This window comes from Chinchilla lanigera, unplaced genomic scaffold (assembly GCF_000276665.1).
Source record: "Chinchilla lanigera isolate Chin_1 unplaced genomic scaffold, ChiLan1.0 scaffold00003, whole genome shotgun sequence".
Classification (NCBI taxonomy): domain Eukaryota; kingdom Metazoa; phylum Chordata; class Mammalia; order Rodentia; family Chinchillidae; genus Chinchilla; species Chinchilla lanigera.
The window spans coordinates 15,546,089-15,570,795 of NW_004955404.1; the positions used below are offsets into that span (position 1 = coordinate 15,546,089).

Below are 24,707 nucleotides of genomic sequence, written 5' to 3' on the forward strand. Positions count from 1 at the left end.
CTGAGCCCAGCCCCTCAATCAGAACTCTTTAAATGACAATAAAGCTGTCACTGAACCAATCCATCCCCACACCCATGGCAGAAAAATGTTTTTCTCTGGTCTTCCTGCTCCAGAACTTCCTGGGACTCAGGTTTAAAATGAGATTCATAACTCCAGTTAAAAAGGGAATCTGATGCATGTCTTATTACTCACTGTGGTCCAGGGTTCCCAGCTAATACAAATAAAGCTTCGGCACATGTCCTTGTGCATAATTCATTTAATGCATGTGCAAATAAATCTGTGAATGAAGTCTCAGAAGGGAAGCTGCCAGGTCCAAAATAGGAACACTTACAATTCTGAGCGTTACTGTCAAAGTTCCCTCCGAGCAGGCCGTGCCCACGTCTGTTCCCACTGGCGGTACACAACGGGACCTGCGGGAGTTCCCACCGCTTCGCTAAAGATCAAACGTCCGGCTCTTTGCCACTCTAACGGTATGAGACACTGATAGCTTTTCATTTGTGTTTCTGCATTATAGGTACGATTGGATATCTTTCATCTGATTAAAACTCTTTTCATTATCTTTGTCCTCTTTTTCTCTGGAGATTACTGATGTTTTAATATATTGATGTAAAGAGGGTTCTTTAAAAAATTAAGAAAATCTGGGCTTTTGTGATGGAAATCATCACTTAATTGTTTATTTTTTGACTTCATTTACTGTGGTTTTTTTTTTTTTCTTATGTAGATATTTTTAATTCTTGTAGAGTCAAATTTGTTAATCATTTAAAATTTTTTTTTTGGTCTTGTGACAGACTTTGACAGGCACTGAATTTCCAAGTTCATCCCAGTGACCTAATATCTACCACTGCCTGCACTTTCATTCACCGTTTGCCTTGCTGTTCTTTGAATACAGGTCAAGTCCACTGCGGCCCCAGGCCTTTTGTATTTGCTGTTTCTGCTTCCTGGGGTCATCTTCTTTTAGATATTGACCTAATTCTCTCTTATTTTCTCTAGGTCTCTACCCAAGGGCAACTTCTCAAAAAGGCTTTCCCTACCCTACAAACTCCAAGTCATTCTTTCTCTATTGCTCTGATCCCCTGGTGACTAATCATTTGCTGACTTATAAGTATATTTGCTATGGCCCTACTCTGTTCCACTGCCCTGTCACCTTGAAGAAGGCAGGAACTTTGTCTCACTTGTTCATTGCTACAGTGCCAACTCCTAGAACAATACAGGTGGCTTTCTATATCTGTGGGTTCCATATCTGCAGATATAACCGAACTTTGGATGCAAAATACTTTATTAAAAATTGGATCTTACTGAATACACATAACCTTTTCCTCCTTCTCATATTTCCTGAGCAATACAGTAGCACAACTGTTTGTCTAACATTTGCAGCTGATTGATACCTATATCATAAAGCATCTAGAGATGATGTAAACTGTACCGGAAGCTGTGCATACCTCAGGCTACTATGCTACTTACTATGACACTTTATATGAAGAACTTGAGCACAAATGAGCATGTGTGGATCTTGAAATACATGGGGATGTGGGGTAGGTCCTGGAGCCAGTCCCCCAGATGTGCCAAGGGTCAATTGTAGTTGGATCCTGAGGGTCGTTTAAAGCACATTTGCTAATTGAGTTCTTAGGACAAAACATAAATCTTTCTTTATTTTCCTCTAGTACCTTCATAAAACTACATTTCAAACCCCCTGCTGCCCTAAACTCCTCCCACCTCCTCCCATCTGCACATAATCGAAAATGTCTGCAAAACCTTATAAGATTGGGGCCTAAAGCACAAATGGACCCTTGGTGGCTTTTGATGTGTAATAACATAGATGAAGTGTTTCTGTGGGCATTTAGAATCTTATTGTACTTTTTATTAGGTAGAAATAACTTTTTTAGCTTTTGTAGCTTAAAATTGAAAAATGTGGCTGGTTTTGTTTCTGTCAAAGGTTATTCCTAGGTTAACCTTGGATTGGGAATATGCTCCCTTTTGAAAAAGGTGGATGATTTTGGCTTTACGAAAGCAGGTATCTCCTGCAGCTTTCCACAACTCCAAGTTTGCCATTAACTTTCAAAACAATCTCTGTGCTGAGTGTCATTTTTGTTCCTTCTTTATAATTTGTCCTCATTCAGTAAATAACAAGTGGGTGATCATCTATTTTTCCTATTTTACCAACTCTGTACAATTTAGGTCCATAAAAAGTACCTTGAGAAAATATCAAAACATAACAGGCGTCAAATGTAGCTAAAGAAATCACAGTGCCACAAAGTGAGGTAAGAAATATAAAATGGAAATAAAATAATTAAGTGCAATATAAAACAGTTGTGCACATAGCAGATTAACAAATAGGACAGAGGCAGTGGCACAGAATAATTATAGTAACTGAAGACCTAAAGCCAGAGAGAGAGAGAGAGAGAGAGAGACAGAGAGAGACAGAGAGAGACAGAGACAGACAGAGAGAGACAGAGAGACAATTTAATGAAAATAACTATTTGCACTGAAACCAAATTCAGAAAGAGGAGAGAACAAATAACAAACTAATTTAATTCTGACACCAGTGCAAACAAAGAAGCTTATTTTGCTATGACACTGCAAAAAGAAAATGCAAATTGTGGGGGAAAATAATTCACTTGTTTTCCTCATACAGCGCAGAAATTAGAATCTACAAGAATCATTTTCGAAGGTTCTTTTTAGTAGAATGATGTATTGTATTTCATAAAAATGTAATATATTCACGTAAGCATCATCTCACTGCTGTATCTTTGAAATGTTTAGTTACATCATAAGCCAGAAAGAGGAAGCCCTGTAAATCATAAATTTGATGGACATCAAAGTGTATACTACCAACCATAACTCTTTATTTATATTTTTATTGCTTATTCTTCATATGAGTAAGTTTTTATGTCATGTGTAGCTCGGAATGGCCAAATAATTCCCATCAATCTATCAGTCTTTGCCTTGATGATGAATCATAGATTTTCAGGGGTGAGGAGTTCTCAAAGATCTTTCTGTGAGAATAACTGTCTTTAGCTCAGTGTCCTTCATACCTCCCACAGCGTTTGGATGGTTAGTGAATTAATTTGGACCAACCACTTGGTTTATAGTTTGGAACAATAAAACCCAGAGAAGGAAAGCAACTCACTGAGTAGAAATCCCTGGACCAATGACCCTGTCCCCTCTTACTTCACTCACTACACCAAGGACTGAAATTGCTCAAATAGCATCAGCGTGCTAGCTTAGCATTTTATTTACTTACTACATTCCAAAGTGCTTTACCATTTTAAAAGAGAATAGTAAAAGAGAAAGCATAAATGATAGAAATAAAGCCCTCTTGTCCCATCTCAGCTTTTTCTCATTCTTTCTTCAGTGCAGTCAAACTCCTTTTTAGCCTCCCTGTGTGATTGTGTTCTTTCCACGTGGGCAATGTGATCCTGAATCACCCTCTGCAAATTTATAAAAGCACTCACACACTCACGCTGCTGCTTCCTCTTTATGACCTTATGCATTACACTGACTTACTTGGAACCCTTAGCAGCTTGGATGGACTTTATGATGGCTCTGAGAAATAGTCTTGAGGCCTGACCCTGTGCCAGGCCCGAGGCAAGGTGTCACTGGCCACAGGTTCCATGAGCTCGTGACACTTACTTAACCTTCGTTGGCCTTGGTGGCCTGCTCTGTTGTTATGGGGACTCCTATTTCTCTCTCAGGATTAAACAACAAGCATGTAGCACAACAAATACTTATTGTACTTTGATTATCATTATCTTAACGGATAGAAGAGTTCCTGTCATTTCTCGACAAAGACAGTATTGAAGGGTTGATTTTATCATTGTTCATGAAACCATAGAACTTTATGAAAGAAGACAGTAACCAGTTCGACTGCTTCATTTTATGGGGAAGAACACTGTCTCACAGACAGTAGCAGGCTAGTGGAGTGGCCCAGCAGGAGTGCCAGGGGTGTGACCATTTCCTGATTCTGTTTTTGTATGACACTATCTCCTTTACAGCCATCCATCTATCATCAGGGAATGGGACCACTTAATACATTTTGAAGTGTCAATGAAGTCCAAAAGTTGGAACTTTTTGTCCGCATATTGTAGGTAAGCAATTCTTCTATTTCTCCCTCCTTTGCCCTAAAAGTTAATAAAGCAAATCAGCCCAGAGACCATTTGTTCCTGTAGTGCAAGAGCTTGCAACCTACACGGAATGAATCACAAACCATTCCCGGGACCAATAGAAAATAAATAGATGAGAGGTCTGGTGTGTTGTCAGAATTCCCCGCTGAGTTCAAACAGAGTGATTAGCCGGCAGTTCAGTAAGCAAGGGGAGCCCTTTCCTCCTCCCCGTGTGTGCTAGCATTATTAAAACAGAGATAGTTCTGCTATTTTGTTGCTCTGTGCCACATAAACCAAGGAAAATGAGAAAAAGGCCAATATGTCCTGTATCATGGGGTTACTAGTTTCCAAGAAAAGGCTGGGCTGTTTTAAGAAAGAAAAAAACCCTAACTTTAGAGGGTGATGGCTTTATCTCTTATCTCTTATTCACCTCTGAATAGTGAGATGATTTTTATTATTTCCTCTACCTCTACTTCTTCAAAATACTCCACATAAAGATAAAGATCACTTTCCAAATAAGGTGGGGGAAGGGTGGTGGTGAGGAGGGATAAAGGGGAACGGGAGAGTCAGTGGTACAGAAGTTCCTGCTCTGGATAGCCAAGAACTGTGTTAAACTACACATGTGAGTCTCCTGGACTTGGCATTCTGGCAGTGACACCTGCTTGAGCCTCAGGTAGGCAAGCATGAGCTTGTGAATGTACAGGTGTGCATGGGTATGTGTGTGTGCATGTGTGTATACATGTACCTGCAGACAGTTGAAAAGATTGAGGCAAAGGATCTACTGTTTGCTCCCAGGCATAAGATTGCATTCACTGGCCAGGCTCCTTAATCAGGTTGAATTAAACAGACAAGGGTCCCTGGGAACTTTAGCCAGAAACCATCTATTGTAAGCTGTAAACCCACATTTTCTGTTTCTGGTTCTTTTCTTCCAGTTCCAAATCTTCCTGAATTTACTATCAAATAATCTTGGTGACTGTGAGAATGTGGTGCTATATTACAGTATTAGAAGATGCATACGATCGGGGGAGGAATTTTGACATTTGCCATGAAATGAAAAGTGTAGTTACACTTTTCAGAATGGTGTAACTACTTTCTTCTGAGATTTCTTTTTATCATTAAATGTTTTCTATTTGTGTGTTTATTATACAAGATTTGGAGAGTATAGAAAAAGGAAAAGAAAATAAGGAGGAAAATAAACAGCACCTGTAATCCATCAAAGCAGAAGTAACTGAAGGTAATATTTTATGCTACTTCCTTCTAGATGTTAATTCTAATATGAATCTTTTAGAGTCAGATTGTATAAGCAGTGCTTAACCTTTATATTTAATGCAATAGCATATACTTAGATATTCTTATTATTCTATGAAAACATAGTTTTACCAAATACATAATAGTTTGTCATCAATGTACTATAATTTCTGTATTCATTTTCTTATTGTTGGCTTTATAGAGTCATATCAGTTTTGCACTACTATAAATTATACTTCCTGTACATCCCTATATCTGATATCTACTTAAAAGAAATTCCTTTAATTTTACAGTTAAGAATTTAGTAAGGAGATATTTTATTAATAAACATGAAAAATTTAAGCTTATATCTTAGTATGGAACCCAATATAGAGACATAAATGAGCATATGAGAACATAATTGTGATTCCACAGTTGAATATATTTCTGCATTTAAAAAGAAGACATTTAAATAGACATCCCATTTTAAATTAAATGTTTAGAATTAAAAATAAATTGTTTCCCCATACAGTTGTAAGGCACTTCAAATGCATAAAACAGCCATGTATTCTAGTACTGTCTGCATCCAGAGTTAAATGTATGGCTTTCAATTCACTAATTCCCAGCTGCAAAATTAAATGCTTGGATTCATAGATATCATATGGGCTTTCTCACTCCCACACCGTATGATGCTATGAGTGGTTTAGGTCACCAAGCAGGGAGCGCACTAAAGCACCTGGGACCCGTCAGTCAAGCGTGTGGGCAGGGAGCCTGATAAACCCAAAAATACAGTGAGCAGAGGCCAGCTGAGCCCAGGGTTAGGCCTAAGCAAAGAGACAAAACTACACAGAGATGCTCAATGTCAGGGTGAAGGACATAAGTGGGAGAGGTGCAGAAAGCTGTAAGGATGTAGCTGGTGGAAGCAAACACTAGCTATGTGCTTGGGAGGGTGTGCCCGGGGAAAGACATTTGCAAAGGTGGAAGGACTGCAGAGATTTGTCCAGGCACAAAAACATTCAGCTTTTACTTTTCACTCTGTTCTTAAGACTGTTTCCTTTCAAAATCATGGTAAAATGAAGAGATATGGTGTAAGTCCTTATCCAGATTCAAAAGCAAACCTGTGGCTCAGGCAGTGAAGTGATAGCAGTTACTATTCACTTCTTGTGGACCCATAGGTTGTAGTATATGCAGAGTCTCACTTGGTCTCCCTGAGTCTAAGAGGCAGGTGTTATTCTTAGCCCCATTTTGAAGAAAATGAAATGAGCATAGTGAAGGCAGAGATTTTGTACCAAGAGCATATCCAGATGCCCACCCAGATCCCAAGACACCAGCTTCATATTTTAACTATTAATATCCCTGCTTCTGAACATTAACAAATATTTTAAAGCAACCATGTCCAAAAGGTAATGTGAAAAGTATAGAAATGCTTCCAGGATTAATCAAAACTGTACAAGAATAATCATGAGAGTTGAGAGCCATTCCTCAGTAAGGAACATAATTTTTTTCTTGGTCAAATAAGGTATCCAACATCAAAGGCCTGAATGCTTTCCTGGAAAACTCCCTCTTTACAGATGATGTATGTTTTTAGGATAAAAGGATGGAGTGTCTACTATTTGGTGATAGAGTCTACACTCTAAAAATTGATTTCTAGTGCCTTTCCATCTGTATTCTTGCTAAGTTTTTAGAGACATATGTTGAGTTATTTCTGCTAATACACCTGAATTAACCTTAAGACACCATTGGGTATTTAAAGATCAATAACACCAGTGTTTTTCAAAGCAAACAAGGGCAGGGGATTTTTCTAAGAAAAGCAACAGTGAATTTGGGGCTACTAAAAGTCAATGAAAAGAAATTCATTTTAAAGAAAGAGCAAGGGTATGTATTCTATAGCATCTTTGTATATTTACTCTCCTGCTTGCTAGACTGTCCCCAAATGTGGCTTTTAAATGCTGCATGTAATAATCAATGAATTTGCAAAGGCTATTTTATTCCCTAGTCCATGAAGCTCAGTTCTGTAGTTAGGACATATTTACTTAGCCTAAGTACCTCTTGGAACTACAAAACATCATTTGGAATTTCAGCCTTACCACGGTGACAGATGTGTTGGAATATACTTCATGCAATTATTTTTCACTCGGGCTAATCACTCAGAATTTTAGATCTAGGTCTGAAGTTGCAGCTGATCATTTCCGCTAGCCTCTCAACTGCTAGCTGTTTAACTTCATCTGAGTTTAATTTTTGTTTCTTCTATATTTCTTCTACCCACACTACCAGGTACCTCCAGGAAATAGGTCCATTGTGAATATATCACATAAATAAGCTGCAATGTGGAGGGAGTCCTCTTCGTTTTGAAAATGCCACATGGCACAACAGCTGAGAGGAAGGTTCCTTGTATAATATTATCTTGCATTTCTACAGGAGCACGATAAGTGCTTTTCCCCCGAAGCACTTAACATAACAAAATTGCCTCACTCATCATGGCAAAGCAGTCACCTTTAGAGTGGTGCATGAAGCTGTTTTTCAGCATGGCGTAACACTTCAGATGGAACGGGAAATGAAGAAGAATTCTATGTCGAGTGACAATGGTGGGGAATTTAAACAGGCAGAATAGAATTACTTAGTTGGAATTGGGTCAGAACCCTGAAATGAACAGCTATGCTGATCCTAGACCATGCTGGGAAATACTGCTAGGCATTTATTGAATAAACTTATATTGCCACTTAGTAGAAAGGTCTGTCTATTACATGCATGTTACACATTCATCTCTTTTTCTGCACATACATTTTTTAATATGAAAGCCCTAAGATCAGTTTAAAAATTTTGATCTGGAAAGTCTGTATTTGTTTTGTAAAACCTGCATCAGTCTGTACACATTTACCAACAACATCCCATATATGTCTACACTAGCTGTTATATTCTACCATTCCCTTACCCGTGAGCCAAACCTCGGGTAACAGAAGCCAGCGCTTTCCAAACTTTAACACAGAATAGTATTTCTTAAGCGGTCAACATCTTCCTCATTTTCCCTGCATTACCATCTCCTTACACACACACACACACACACACACACACACAAACACCTCGAGTCCTCAAGAAGACTGGGTCTCTCTTTTTTTTTTTTGCTGTTGTTGAAAAGAAAGAGGCTTTAGAATGACTAATTTATTTTTAAAGGTTAACCAACAATGCCACTACAGTGTAGAAAATTAAAAATAACTTAAAATAATGCTGAAGATAGCACCATTGGAATAGAAAGTGGATGTGCCAGACACTTTACACTTTTTATCCATGTACCTTTTGAACGTCTAAGTTCTTTAAGATCAACGAGAGACTCCACAGCATTGAAGGCCCCCAATTATTGACGTCACTGACTGCTGAAAATGCATTGTTTTATTTGCCCATACACACACTGAATCCCTATGATGTACAAGGCCTGTATGAGCTACCAGACTGAAGGAAAGACAGACAAGCAACGCTCATGAGTCTCGTTCAGTGAGATGAGTGATAATCAGGAAATAGGTACTGGTTGCAGTGGGAGAGAGAGAGAGAGAGACAGAGAGACAGAGACAGAGAAACAGAGACAGAGAAACAGAGACAGAGAGAGAATTTAATTCAACTTAGGGCCGAGAAAACTTTCTAAGGCTGGATTTTTGGAGTCAGCCAGCACTATTAGGAGTTCGTGAAATAGAGAAGAAAGAAGGAAGAGGGAAGAGGAAGATGGAACACACCAGAAGGATCAGCAGCAGAGAGGACAAGGGCAGGGACAAGCAAGACGGCAAGGATGGAACCCAGGGGAGTGAAGGGTCAAATTTTAAGGGAAAAGAATGAAAGGCTAGGGCTGGGGATTTAGCTCAGAGGCAAAGCTCCTGCCTGGCAAGCGCAAGGTCGTGAGTTCGGTTCCCGGTACCAGAGAAAAACAAAACAAAACAAAAAAAAAACCAAACAAACAAAAAAAAAGAATGAAAGGCTAAATGTGCAGTGGAGATGTACAGAGGGAAGTTGGAAATCCATGTCCTGGTTTAGAGAGAGCTGGGCTCCAGAGTAGATTTATGGTTAAAAAAAAAGGAATGCCTCAGCCTTCCTAATCACAGTAACACAAAACTGAAGTGAACCAAAGCTGCCAAGACAAAATCCTGGGTCTGTTTGTATGAACTTACCAACAGTACCACATTTACAGCTAGGTTTTCATCCACCAGTGTATAATACAAAGCTGCTTGGAATCTGATTGCCTTTAGGAATGAGCCATATACTCTTTATACATTTGGGGGCTTGGGGACGCTTTGGCGTGGGGAACATTTATTAATATACTTGGGGAATCCTTTGTTTCAGCTCAAGCCATAGCATAGAATTAGAAACCATGAAGTATGAGTGCACAATATTTTTTATTATAACTGCTGGGTCTTCTCAGAAATGGGCAAGGGTACAGTGGAGAAAGAGTACCTCCTGTGGTTTGGATGTGGTCAGATTGTGCACCCCCCCACGGTCCAGATATTAACGGTGTGGTCTCCAGGATGGCAGCACTGGGAGCTGGTTCATCCTCTAACAGGTGAGCCCTCTGACAGGGCCCTCATGCAACATCCTGAGGTTAATGGGGCATGCGGTAGTTCTAGTGTGACCTCTGGGTTTCTTGAGAAAGAGTTGTTTTAATAGAAGCAATCCCTCTGCCAACTCTATCTGCTTCCTGGCTCAAATAAGATCTTTCTGCCGGTACCATCCTCTGCTGTGGGGATCTTACCAAAACTGAGCCAATATGCAGGTACCATGGCCTCGAACTTCCCAAACTAAGGTAAGTCTCTTTTTATTTACAGGTAGCCTGGATCAGATTTTTCACTACAGTGACAGAAAGCTGACCAATACATTATCAATACAGTTAAAAAGAATATTTGCAATGTCAAATATATCAAAAATATTTTTAGGGGACTTTTGTCTAAGAGCTTTCCTTTCAACTCAGCTGATATGTCCTTTAGCATTCATGGGAATAATGCCAACGAAACAAATTGACAATAGAAATCATTCATATTGCTGGCATACGCTTGTACGAATTCAGCTGGCAAAGTCATACACAGCACAAATTAAGCAGCCTCTGACATGTTCCCACAGCCTTTTTTTCACGTAACTTACACCTGGACCACCCTGGTCAATCACTCTCTGCTCCTTAGTTTTTCTTCTCAGCAAGTTTTAACCTCTTTTCTTCCCCTTTACATTCCATGCTGTTTCTCCCTTCTCTTTTTACCCTCTGCTCTTTTAAATCATCTATGCCAGTGAGCTCATCTTTTCTTCACTTGTGTCCCTACACGATCTTGTTCCAGTAACAGGATGTGTTGCTGAGTACCAGATCAGTTTTGAACGTCTTTTTAAATCTTACGGCAGACACCCGAGTCCTCTCTGAGAGCACCTCCTCCGGGGCTCCTGGATTGGGCCCTGCCTGCCTTTTACATAGGGTGGCATGCCCTCTGTTTTCCAGTCTTTCTCTCCTGCAAGGGCTTGAGCTCTTTGAACCGAAATACTATGCTTAAACTTTTTATCTGTGTCTAGAACAGCATGTAATGCACAACCGACGCACATTTTCAACAATTAATGAATGCTAGAGAGGAGGAGAGGACTGCAGATCCCTGTGTGCATAGTACATGCATAGGCCAAGTTTCAGCGGAGAGGAGCAAGAGCTCCTTCCAACTCCTGGATCTTAGGATCGTCTCATATTTCCTTTGTTTACTCCTCAGCACAGGGCTGCACGCAGCAACTGGGGGTCAGCAGGTGAGTCCTCAGTAACAGAGATCTGCTTGTTTCACTTTTGGTCCATTGTCATACAAATTAGCCAAATTTAGAATGCAACAACGACCTTGCTTTTGCCTAGTGACTTGGCTCCTCCTTCACGTTCACAAGTGGTTCAGAATAAGGAATCCGTGTCAGTGTATTGCAGGTGCTGGAAGCAGAGCATGTGGAAGGCCCGGGTCTAAGCTCTCCGCCTTTTCCCAGTCTTCTTCCCACCAGACCTCAGCGACTCCTGACAGAGGTCTGGGAGGCGGTGGCAGATTGCCATAGGACACAGCAGTGGCAGCGGCCACAGATTCAATTCCGAATGACAGTGTCACATACACTACACCAATGACACAGTTCTCAGGTACTGTCAAAGTCAGCGGCTGCAACTCTTCATCTTCTACCTGTGTCTTTTATTAATATAAAAGCCTGCTGGGATTGCCTGATGCATTTTTAAAAGCTCGCTGCCGGGTTGTAAATTTCAGAGCTGCCTTACAGGGTTTCTTCTCAGACAGGGCTCAATACTTCCTAGCATATTGACTTTGCACACGTAGAGTGGCCAGGGAAAAGAGGGATTCTTTTCAGGCTAACAGCCGGAACCTTCCTACGGGATCCCTGGAGATGGTGCTTTTGCACTCCCAAAGGGCAGTGCCTGTCTTGGATGCCCAAATCTAAATGACCGCTGTGGTTAACCTATTTATTATTTTTGACACTGTAGTAACAATGAGAGGGAAGGGCCATTTACTCTGCTTTCGTCTGGCTTGACTAACCATGTTCTTAGGATAGAAAAGAAAAACTGATTGAAAGCAGAGGCACAGGGGGATAGGGACTTTCTCCTCGATCTCCACACAAATCAACTTCAGTTTTTGTTGTCTTTCCTTTTAATGGATTAGTGTTATGCTAAAGGGCAAAGGTCATTTTAGAATCATGAAATGTCAAAGTCAATGGAGGGTAAACCATAGAGCAGGTGTTAAGTAAATGTATGGTATTTTAAATATTTACATCTGCAAATGGAAGTAATATTTCCATCCTCTGATTCCCTTCTCAGGCTTTAATCTACTAAATGGGAGAGACCAACGTGTCACCCGAGTCCTGGGCTTTCCAACTCTCCCGTAGGTCTTTTTAAAATTCCAGTACCCTGACCTTTCTCTTGTTCATCAGTGAGGCTACTTTTGAGTCTTAGTTTAGAAATCTGTACAATGAGGGTTAAGAAAGCTAAATGAGGCAACCTCTGAAAGAACCAAATCTAACACCTGGCTTGTAATTAGCAGTGAAAGTTATTTCTGGGTCCTTTGTACGTGTCCTTCCAAAAGCCACATGCAGTAGTTAGGCTGCTACTATTGCCAGCGTCTACCATATCATAAAACACTTTGTTACTACTCTAAATCTCATCGTAATTATTTATATTCTTTTTTATCTGTGTTATATACACAGAATTTGATAAATTGGAGGAAACAAAAGAGAGATACAATGCAGTTAAATTTTATTTTACATCATCATACGCGACAATTCCTTCCCAAGACTACTGCCCTTGCCCTGTTTATCTGCTTCCGGCATCTTTTTAGAATGGCCAGTGACTCCTCCTGGATGACACTGAGAATCACATCGCTACACTGCACAGTGATGCCTGTGACATGCCGAATTCACCCCTGCCCCTGTGTGGGTTCCTAATCCAAATCCCATACACTTTCACCAATGATCAAATAAAGTAAATATCTGTTGAGGAAACTCCATCTGCCCAGCTCTGTGCTGGAACACTTCCACCGATAGGTTTGCTGTCTCACAGAGCAAATAGAGGCCATCAGGAGCCTTGGGACACCTTGCCTCAGCCGATGCTGTCCCCTCAGTCAGCTGACCTCACTCGCCCCCCTCTGCAGGAGACCTCGTTCCTTCAGTCCCTCTGCTTCCCTCCGGCACTTATTTACATGGCAAATATTGGCCATTTAAAAATAACTTCAAAATCTGCCTCTTATGTTCTGTTTTCAGGCAAACTAGCAAAGACTCACAGCCTGGATCCGTGTCTTATTCCCCTCCTAATAATTTCTTAATTCACATTCATCAGAAATCGCTTTCACTTAGGGCCAGAGACCAATTAAGTGCCAGCTGTGCTGCTCTCTGTCACGCTGGACACTGCCGAAGTGCCCTTCAAATGCTCACATGCTTCACGCCAAGGGCGGTGTTTGTTTCCTTCAGCCAGGCTTGTTGCCTGTTTTTGTTTATCAGCTATTACTCGTCATTGTGCTTACTTCATAATTATTAGTCGCCTCAGATACATTTTCGGGTTAATTTCATCCATACCCATGATTCCAACTTTGTTTTGATGTTTTCATTTCTGTACTCAGTAGCCATATTCATAAACCCTAAATCCTCATGAAAAGCCAATTCACCAGTGGACAGACCCTGTCATGTCTGCCAGACATGATCTAGTCAAGTGAGAGTGTAGCATTGCTTCTTGCTAAACTTGCTCTTCATGGGGCATCTTCTTGTCTCACAATAGCACCACCCACTCCAGCCTAAACCATGATCTACTCCTGTATCCTTTGCCTTATTCCAATGATTCCCTTAGACACACACGATTTTCACTCCAGCAGAAATCATGTGATGGCTGAACAATAATGACAACCCTCTGGTCCCTTTCTCTGTGCTTGGTTTCCCCTCCTGTCCACCTGACCTCACTGTTAGTAATGTTCGTTTGCTCTGAGGTTCACTACTTTTAATAGTTCTAGGAAAATAGGAGCTCAAACAGATACTGATTAGACCGATGCACACCTTAACATTATTCACAACACAAATGCCCATTAATACAAGAATAGATAACAAAATGTCGTGTGTGGGAGCACTATATTCTCTCTCTCTCTCTCTCTCTCTCTCTCTCTCTCACACACACACATACACACACACACACTCACACGGAAACAGGGAGAAAGTTCTTTTGCCAATGGAAAGGGATCTCGAGACAGGAAGAGAGAGGGAGGGGAGAGGAGGGGTATGAAGAGAAATAAGATGTGTTGAGTACATTGAGCTACTCCCTAAGATGAAGGTAAACATTATATACTGCAAATATGTACTGATAAATAAAAAGGAATGAAATTTTGGCTCCTATTACAACAAGCATGAATTTTGAGAACATTTTTCTACGTGAACTGAGCCAGACCTCATAGGGTGTACGCTGTGTGATCCCACTTATACCCAGTAACCACCCCAGCAAGTCCACGGGACATGGAAGTAGAGTGCTAGCTGCAGGACCCTGGGAGTCGCTGTGTAACGGGCAGTTGCTGTTGGGACAATGAAAAATTTCCAGGACTAGACCGCGCTTGTGCTTACCCATAACAATGTGAGTGTTTGTGACACCGCTGAGTTGTATAATTAAAATGGTTATTTTTTTAATGGTCAGTGAAAGCCAATCTCAAGGAAATAAAAAGACAGTGCTAAATGAAACAGCACGAGTGTGTAAGTAGCCCAGCCTAGAGCTGTCTGACAGCAGGCTCCGACTCTGCCCTTTACCCTGGAGGTTATTGATCCACTTGATAGTCACTTTCCACATTTTTTTGTGTATAACTAGAAGCCTGATATTTGTTCAATGACCAAATCCACCCCAGTTGAAATAAATTCTGATGGATCTAAGTCTATTATGAGAATTTCATTCTTTCTGCTGGTTATTGGTTTATGGATAGGCTTGTGGCTTGTCCATTTTGTATCATCTTTAGCAAGTGAGACATGATAGTACATGTTACTGGCTTCCAGAAAAGATTTCCAGTCCAGTCCTTGTTACATCTCCAAGTGATGGCTGGAGCAGCAACAGTTATTTGGTAGCCTTGAGGGCAACAAGCTTTCAGACATCAGAGTAGACAGATGGGAAGAACCTAAGTCTATTATTTTATTGTGGAGCCTCTGACATGATTAATCTCGTCACTCTGCTGTGTTTTGCTTAATGGAATTACTACTGCAACTAAAGTACTTTAACAAATACAGATTAGTTCAATATTGGATCCTCAGTCCTTTGCAATTTCTGATATACAGCAGGTCATTCACGAATGTTCTCTGAATGAATGAAAATTCTTTACTAATAAAATTAACAGTATGGACAAAGAGGCAAATGAATGCTATCAAATCTTCAGAGAAATGATCAAAGGTACTAAACAGCTAAAAAAGGTGACACCATATGGAAATCTGCATCTACTGATACACTTTTTAATCTTTCAAAACCAAGATAAACTCTCCTTTTAGTGTAGAACACAGGGGCTGGGGATTTAGCTCAGCAGCACAGAGCGCCTGCCTGGCAAGTTCCCGGTACCGGGGGGTGGGGTGTGGGGGGGTGGTGGTGGTGGTGGAATTTCAGATCCTAGTGTAGAACACATTACTGAAGGTAACATTTGGCATTTCAACTTCAAATTCTTATGCTCCACTTAAATTTATTTCTCCTGATGAATAAAAGAGTAACTATGCCCAAGGATCCCATATTTTATAAAGTTCAAGACATAAATGCCAATTGCTTCTTAGTTCAGACAGATGCTTGTCTATTCTGGTGGGTGGTTCATTGGTCAAAGAAATGAAGCCAAAGAGGGGCTGGCTCATGCTGGTCATTACATGCTGTGCACAAAGACATGCTCTAAAAAACAAATATTTTTGAAAGATAAACTTGGGGCTTTTACAGGTAAATGGATGCAACAAAAGACCATACTCATAAATAATATAAATTAGACCCGCATGTGTAACTATTGTATTGTCTCCTTAGTGTAAGAAACTGAAAGAGTAAATAAAATCCAAAAGGTACAATAGATATTGATCAAAAGGAAAGAACAACTGGGATGGGGCAAAGGAGAAAAGAAAGAGGAAATATATATATATATATATATATATATATGTATATGTATATATACATATATATATACATACATACACACACACACACAGCTAAAACAATTGTACTACTAATTTCTATTAGTTCAGTGAAAGCAGCAGTTAATGTTTAATTGCTTGATCAATCTTACATGCCTATATCTGGTAATCTGAGGAACTACTTTGAAGATAACAATATGCAATATAATGACCATTGTTAATTTCCTATCATCTTGTTTTGAAATTCTGTAGCATTTTTATTTTCTTCTTTTTTCTCTTTAAAATAAAAAAAGTGAAGAAAATAAACCAAATATTTTTCAAACATTACACTTAACCATCAGTGAAATGTTCCAGAACTTGTTAAGGGTTTGTATATGATCTCCAACATTGATCTTGGTGTACAAAATTTTAAGTCTTTCATTCTTTTACAGTTGTTTTAGCCTACCTCCCAAAATATTAATTTTTAAATAATTTCACATATAAGCTAAATGTGCCAGGATTCTCTGCTTTTCACCATATTTACTTTTTACTCGACAGGTGTGTGTAGTACCATGGAAATAGTGTAGTGGTTAATGCATGGGGAGGGTGGATCACAATCTACTTCTCTTAGTTGCATGTTTCCGGTCAGGCAATGGTCCATCCTGGTTTTGAGTTAGTCTCTCAATATGGAAAATGCAGATGATAATCTTCCTCACTAAGTTTGTAGCAATGATGTAAGATAACGTCCTGGAGATTCTCATTTCATGGAAGATCTGATTGGGTCGACAGACTTGCTGTCCTCTATATCTGTAAGTGATATTGATTAGAGAATAGTCAGCTCCTTGCTCCGTGTGCACTGGGCCCAGAATCTTCCGTCTCCAAAGTGCCTTTTGCATGCATCTGTCTCCTACATGATGTGATGACTTTTGTCATTCAGACTACTGATATTCTTGCTCCAAATCTCTCCACAGTCTCAGATGATATGGGAGCTGTAAAACCATAAACTAATCTGACTGCATTTGCACTCAAAGGAGAACAAGCCATTAAGAGCCTACCTGAACTCTCCAGGTAGCTCTGTGTCAAAAAGAAGCTGTTTAAATGAGCTTTGCTAGCCAGGAGAACGCTTGAGTTCTTTCAGATCAGAAAAGAAAGCCTGAAACACTTTCAACTTGCAGACTCAACAAAATCTGTGGAAGAGGAACAGATGAAAGGTAGATCACTGTGTCATCCTGGTGTTTTCTAAGTGTGTGATTGGCACAAAGGAAGAAAGGAATTCAGCTCAGTGTAAGGAGGAACTTCGTTTCTTAGTAATTCCAGCTCCCCACCTGTAATGCGTTGCTTGGTGAGTCATCAAGATCCATGTCACTGTAGGCTTTGAGGAGGTATGAATGAGGACTTCCAGGCCCTGGCAGGAACCTTCTTAATCCACAAGCTTCTAATTTAGGACCCTTGAGGTTAATCCTACAGAATAGACTCCAAGGCTGAGAGGACTTTACGGTGCTTCTGCTAAGAGTTTACTGTCACTAGGCGAGATGGCCCGGAGAACGAGGCAGTTGAGTTGGACCTTGAAGGATGGTGATGATGCAGATGGGAGGACAGGAATGGACGGGCCGCTCTGTGCCCTGCTGTTTTAGCTACTTGCTTGTCACTGAGACACAATACCCGACACCCACAAATTCAAGGACAGTGGGTCTATGTGGTCTCATGGGTTTTGGAGGTTTTAGTGCATAGTAGCTCTAAGGCAGAACCAACATGGCAGAGGGGCACAGTGGAGCCACGCTGCTCACCTCGCGGCAGTCAGGAAGCAGGGAGAGTGAAGGGAGGAGCTGGAGAGGAAGATTCACCTTCTCACTGGGACCCACATCCATCGATGAGCACAGCACTCCATAAGCCAGCCATCTCCCAAAGATATGAAGCTTTTGGGGGACATCTAGATCTAAATTGTGGGCTGGGGATTTAGCTCAGTGGCACAGTGCCTTCCAGGCAAGTGCAAGGTTGTGAGTTTGATTCCTAGAACCAGAAAAAAAAAGGGGCTTGCTGGGGATTTAGCTCAGTGGCACAGCTCCTGCCTGGCAAGGGCAAGGTCGTGAGTTTGATTCCTGGTACTGGAAAATAACAAAACAAAAAAACCCCCAAAACCAAATAGATCTAAATTGTAACACCTGGGGATGAGATTAATACAAGGGCAGATCTAACATTAGCAAGGCTTATGTGAGCCTGTCTTTCCTGGTCTCCCTGGTGCTGATCTTTCTCTGCTCCTTTGGCAGGATATTTCTTTCTAAATCTCTATATCTTCCTTAGCAAATTCAATGTATTAGATTTTGGAAAACATCGACACTGTAGTTGTCTAAGGTCTCCTTTAGCGTTCCTCTTTAGTGTTAGGATCCAGTGCATACTGCACCAAGCAGGAGTCTTTTGCTGTAGCTCCCTGGTCTGTTATGGACCTAAATCTCCCTGACATGGCCTATTCTCCATCATATTTGCTACTTTGTGGTTGCCTTCACCAACTTCCATCAGAGTCAGAAAGAGACTTGAAGTTTTACATGTGAGATTCAAAATCAAATATAATGAGTACTCCAGGGACTATTTGCTAGGCACTGAGTCTGTTTCTCCACCTTTATTGACCTCCATCTCACTTTGGCCTTGCCTAGGATTTCTCTAGCCTTCTTCATATGTGCACACTAATCAGTTAACTCAGGAGGTGCTGTGGTTTGAACGTGCACCCATCAAAGTTTACATGTTGGAAACTTAATCCCCAACAAAACAGTGTTGTTACATGGGACCAGGAGAGGAGATTCAGAGTGCTCATGAGTAGATTAATGCCATTATTGTGAGAGCGGTTAGTTATGAAAGTGGGTTCCTGATAAAATGATGAGTTTAGCTCCCACCCTAATCTTCCTTTCTCTCTCCCACACTCCCTCTTTCCACCATGGGATGACACAGAAAGAAGGCCCTCACCAGATGACGGGACTTTGGGATTGGACTTCCTGGCCTCCAGAACCATGAGTCAAATCAATTTTCTTCCTTATAAATTACTGGGTGTGGTGTTCTGCTATAGTACTGTAAAATGAACTACGGTGGGAACTTGGGGTGTGACCTGAGATTCTGCATTTACAACAAATTCCCAAGTGATGTGAGCACTGTCAGTCCACAGGCCCCCCTTTAAGTAGCAAAGACCTGGGTTAAAACACTTTCTTCCTTTGCTTTGACCAACTTGCCTCAATAGTTGGTTTCTCCTCCGATCTGGACCATCCACTCCTTTTCAATAAAAACCAATGCCCAGGTCTCAACTAGGATCCTGTGTAGTTCTTCAGAATCTGTAGGTCTCTCCTGGCTGATAACATTTAGTCCTGACACTTCTGATCTTTCTGTTCTACCACTGTCCTGGCTCTGGTTAGAGATGATGTCATGCGGATCTTGAACTCTTGGAGCAACTGAGCAGATAGGGAAAAGAGCAGGCAGCTAAAGATTAAGTCCCTCAGATAGGAAAAGAGAGGAGGAAAAAGAGACAATTTAGAGACATGAGACCACATGAGGTTGGTGAGTAGTTTAATGAGCACAAGCTGGCAAAAGCCCGCCCATCCTCTGCACTTCTCTGTCATCTCCCTCTCTCGTCCTTCCTTCCTTCCCGCATGTGCTCCGTGTACACTAAGCCAGTGCTCAAGCCCTGCATGACACCTCCAGTCCCTCATTGTTTCTATTTGTCCCTGGCTTGATTCCATACTGTAAATACATCATTTATTTAGACATTATTTAGAGCTTGCTCCCAAAATGGGATTTAAAACGGCTTATAAGCTTAAGAGTACTGCAGAAAAGGCCAGCATTTTTAATGAGCCAAAAGTTGTCTTTTATTTATTTTTTTGAAGACGAGAAATCTGCATGTCCTGGTTTGATCACAGAATCGAGCTTTGATTCCTATAATGCTCTTTGATTAGAAGTCCTTTCTCCCACCACATTGTAAAATCCCAGCCAGCTTTAATTTGCACTTATAAGATCAATTGCTTCCTTATTTCTCAGCCTGGACATGGCTGGGCCTCCAGAAACTGCTTAATAAAATGATTACTGACTTGATCGGTAACATTTACAACCCACCTCTGCACAGTCTTAGAGTTTAAATGGCATAAGAATCTCTTGCACTTCTCAAAAACTGATTAAAATTTATGTTGGCCCCTTTGCCAATGCTCTTTGTTTCAAATGCTTTCTGGATGTTCTACATGGTGTCTTAATATCTATATATGAAGACAGAGAGTTATAAACTTTAAAAATGATTTAAGGAAACCCTATGAGGAGACTGCAGCAGAGTTTCAATGACTTACCTAATGTTACTCTGAAAACTAATACTGAGCAGTAATCTCGTGAGTTGGGAATCTATGCTTATTATATTGCACATTTGGCTACACTCTATCTCATTTTAAATTTCAAGCTAGGAATTTTGTAAACTTTGACCAAAAATACTTCTTTAAAAAAATTCAAATTGCACTTTTTCTTCAGTGAAATATTTACTGGCTTAGTATAGACTAGTTTTTATTATTCACCATATGTTTTTAGCCACTTTTAATTGTTCCAAAGTGATCAATGACATCAAGTATGTCCGCTCATTTTTATTTTAATACTATCATTGCATTAAGTACATAAATTACAAACTCAGTATATTATAATGACACATTGTATATATTGTGTACATCCTTATACACACAAACAAGGTGTGTGGTCTGTTCTGTGGATGGAGATGCAGTATACTGCTGGGTTGTCTTGGGAATATCACATTGTAGGAGGTTCTTAGTTACCTGGACTCATACCAAAAAATTCGACATGGGATGATGCATTGAAAGTGTAGCAATAAATCTATATCCTAAAGACAAGGGAAACCTTTCTTCCATGAAATATTTTGAAAATAACTTCAAGAAGTCATTAATTACTCTGAAGCATCTATGCAAATGCAAAGTCATAAGCTAAAACTGTTACATGCTATAGATACTAACTAAACCAGGGAAGAAAAGCCAACACATGCCAAAGGTGCCAAAGCACATAACTAAATACGCTTTGTGAGCCTTTTTATCTAGGAGCATTAAAATGCTCTGGAAGGGAGAAAAGTCAGGTTCCTTATTTTTCTGTAATTATTCATGCCTTTGCAGTTGTATCATGGTTGTACAGGAAATGCTCCTTGTGAACTGCAGTGCTAAAGATGATATAGAATCAATGAAAGACCAAATCATCAATATATCAACCTGTGTGCTACTAACCTAAGAGACTAATGTAAAAATTAATGACCTTTAAAATTCAGGAAGTGTACATACATCAATGTGATTGGGACAGATAAGTGTGTCATCATTTACTGCCACTAAACAGTAGGAGAGGAGAGATTAGTGACACATGTTGACCAAATGCAGTACATAAAAAGTTAAGATACCATTTTGTGGTCATCGCAGGCCCTGATTTAATCTCGGGTTTCTTTTGTAGCGAAAGCTTGACTGCGAACATGACTCACAGGATGTAATAAGACTCCCGCATCTCTCCGGACACATCAGAGAAGTTTTCTGTGAACTAGAATACACCCACTCAGCAGTTTGTAACAAGAGCACAGATTCGTCTGGGGAAGAGAGATGCTCACAAAGGCTTCCACATCTTACAAAGCAAAAAGCAAAAGTCTCTTTTATTCTGTTATTTTCTCAACTCACCAGTGCACAGAGTATTATTTTGACATCATGATAGTTTTACTTCTTATTAATAAAAAAAACCAAAACCTTGAGCTAAGTGTAGTGTCATTACAGGACAGTTCTCCGTGTCAGGATTGCCCTTGATGACCTCAATGGTGGGGAATCAACTGGAGGACAGAGCGCAATGTGCAATTTAGAAAGATGGTCACTTACAATCATTTTAAATAATGTCCTTCTTTTCCCAGTGGCTGCCTGGGGCACACAGACCCTTCTCTTATCCCTGGGATCCCTTTTCATTTAGTGAGCATCAAAAAGGAATTTCCTGTAAGTGTTGAAAAGATTATGTGCTGTCCAAACACTGTGTGCCAATATAATACATTATTTCCCATACATATTCTCTCCTTACTTTTATGGAGTCGTGGAATAAAGTAGTTTCTCCAACTTAGGCAGAAAGAAACCCTGGATTCCCTTGTGCCAGTTGGTCTCTTGCTGCTAAGTCCATTCTACACTTGATCAAAATTTTCCCTTTGCAAAACTCTGCTGTTCTCTTTCTATGCTGTGCATCTCTTGCTTCACCACCCTCTTGAGGAACCCCTAATTGTCTTTCACCGGGCATGGCCCTGTTGAGGTAACTAGAGAGTAGGTCATATATTTGGGCCCCATTCCTAGCAAATTGAATTGCTTTTTTCTTATGGTCATCCATTCATTCTCACCCTGTCATTTATGCCTTTGGATTCACCACCACGTGATTTTTTTCTGTGGGGGGAGGGCTGCACGCTGATGTCTTCAAATTCATTTATCTTGTGAACTTTTAAGCAATCCTCATCATTACTACCAAAGATAATGCACATTAAAAGACAAGATTTTTTTTTTCTTGTGCAGGAAGGAGAGCAGTAAGAAGCAATCCTCCATGATTTAGATCATATTTTATTTTATCCTCAGTCTCAGCATTGAAATCTCGGTATCTTTCACATGTAGCTAGCTTCCTCCTAATATAGCTGAGGTTTAACCAGCAGGCAGCACATGATGAAGTCTCCTTTTATTGCTTAATCACAAAATAAATAAGAAGACCAGCCTAAAAAAAAAAAAAAGCAGACATAACCAGAACAAAAAATTAGGCTTTTATGCATGACCTAATTGTAGAACAATCTTATTATTAAACATCATAATTAATAAACTGTTTAGTAGCTGGTACAGTTGGCTCCACAGAGAACTTGCAAAAGACACACAAAAAATAATATGATGCACACTCCTCTTTCAAATCCAAGGTTTACTATAATGAAGTCACAGGAGAGTCTCGATTCCAGGCATCTGGGTGACAAATCCCTCTTAGATCCAGGGAAGTGAGAGGAAATAAGTACAGGACGTTGGCGGCCACCCAAAGAGCAGCACAGCAGCTCCATCTCGAGAATGACAGGAGCTCCACAGTTGTTAGTGGTGCCAAGAGAGCAGGAGGAGAGGAGCCAGGAGCCTGCTGGGGAACTAACTAGATACATGTATTGGCCAGGCCAGCGATGGGCGAGTGTTCCCGAGATTAATGTCTCACAGCTGTGATATAGACCCGGGTACAGGCATAGCTGATGGGTTTTGCAGCAGGAAACAGATGAGAAATTGTAGCATCCAAAGAGCCTGTTATACCAAATCAATGATAAATTTACACTCATGAGACAACTGGCAGTGGGAAAAAAAAGTAGCAACACTTAGCGCTGATTGTTTTTCAACCTAATTTGTACAAATCGGACAATTCCCCCTTCCCTCGTTATTTCTATTGGCTTTTATTTTCTCTTTTCAGACTACAACAGTATCAAGTAATCCCTTCTCTATCTGAAACTTTCATTTTTTTTTTTTTGCATCTTTAGGAATGATTTAAAACATTTTAATGGAATATTTCAAATATATACAAAAGTAGAGAAAGTAGTATATTAAGTTCTCAGGTACCTATTTTCTAACTTTATCTATTATCAACACATGGCCAACTTTATTTCTTCTAAGACCTCTTCCCTTTCCTACCTCTCTACCCAATGGCCCCATTCCCAGGTTATTTTGAGTGCAGTCCCAAACTTCCTATCATTTTACTTAGAGGGGAGTGGTAATAAAATCTCCTTCAGGAAGCTAGTAGTGTAGTTTGCATTTTTTTCACAGCTGTTAGGAATATAGGATATTGGGGGGGCGTATTGTATTTACTTCTTGTCTACTTTTAATATAATTAAATTTACAACAATCATAAAGTTAAGATAGTTGCTAAAGCATGTGTACAAAAATATTTTTAGATAAGCTAGTTCAGTCGTTTTACAAAAATAGTTCACTACTTTCCAGTTCTGATTGGCCATTGTGAAATATTTCCTCCTTGTGTGAAATAAAAGTAAGAAAATACAGCACTCAATGAATGCAGAGATTCTGTGAAAACTTCACAACTGTGTTCGATCCCTTGATACTCCTTTCAGATGATGCCATGTTTCAAGAAGGTGAGCTGCTTTCATTGTGTCATTTGCCCTTCATGATCTTACCAGTGTTTACAACCAGTATCAAAGGTTTAAAATCTAAAGTGTTTGCTGCACACTTAGTTTATTTTCCAGCTTGGGTTGTAAATTATACAGGCAAAGACTTTCTCTTGAACTCTGGCGTTCACCCACATGCCCATGAGTGTTTAGCATTTATTAATGCTGAACAGAAATGTGCCAATTTATTGGTCTACGTGCATATTGCTGCTCATAAAATCCAAGTAAGTTTTAGGGCAGATTCCCTGCTTGCTGCACCCAGTCATTTCTTGTGTCTGTGGCAGACATTACTAATTGATTGCTGTTCTCTTTTCTACTAAGTTGTGATGCAGTCTCAGCATTCTTTGCACAATTTTAACTAATTGACATTCTTGGCCAATTTAACTAATTTTCCAACCTTGTTACAGCATTATATAGAGAAGAGATTGGAGCCATTCACTGGCATTGGACTTGCCAAATGTTGCTTTGTTTTAAATGCCCTGCAGGTCACTTACACTATTCGTACATGTGTTAGTTCAGCACGGTCAGTTCTGGGCTCCTGTATGCGTGGTCTCAGTCCAGTTTCCAGGAGGATACAATGGAGGAGATCTGCATTCAGATTGTAATACCATCATTCACTAGCTGGATGACTTTGAGCAAATCACCTAATCTTC

At 40.2% G+C, this 24,707-nt stretch overlaps 1 protein-coding gene and 1 long non-coding RNA gene across 2 annotated transcripts in view; one reads left to right on the forward strand and one right to left on the reverse strand.

The window, feature by feature from the left end:
* The window catches only part of Gpc6 (glypican 6), a 1,075,163-nt gene that overhangs the window by 116,278 nt on the left and 934,178 nt on the right, over positions 1-24,707 (reverse strand). The gene's annotated exons all lie outside the window — the stretch shown is intronic.
* Positions 3,926-7,982, forward strand: LOC106148960. The gene is made up of 3 exons (XR_001234775.1): positions 3,926-4,085; positions 5,251-5,334; positions 7,746-7,982. It is a non-coding gene; the product is annotated as an uncharacterized LOC106148960 (long non-coding RNA).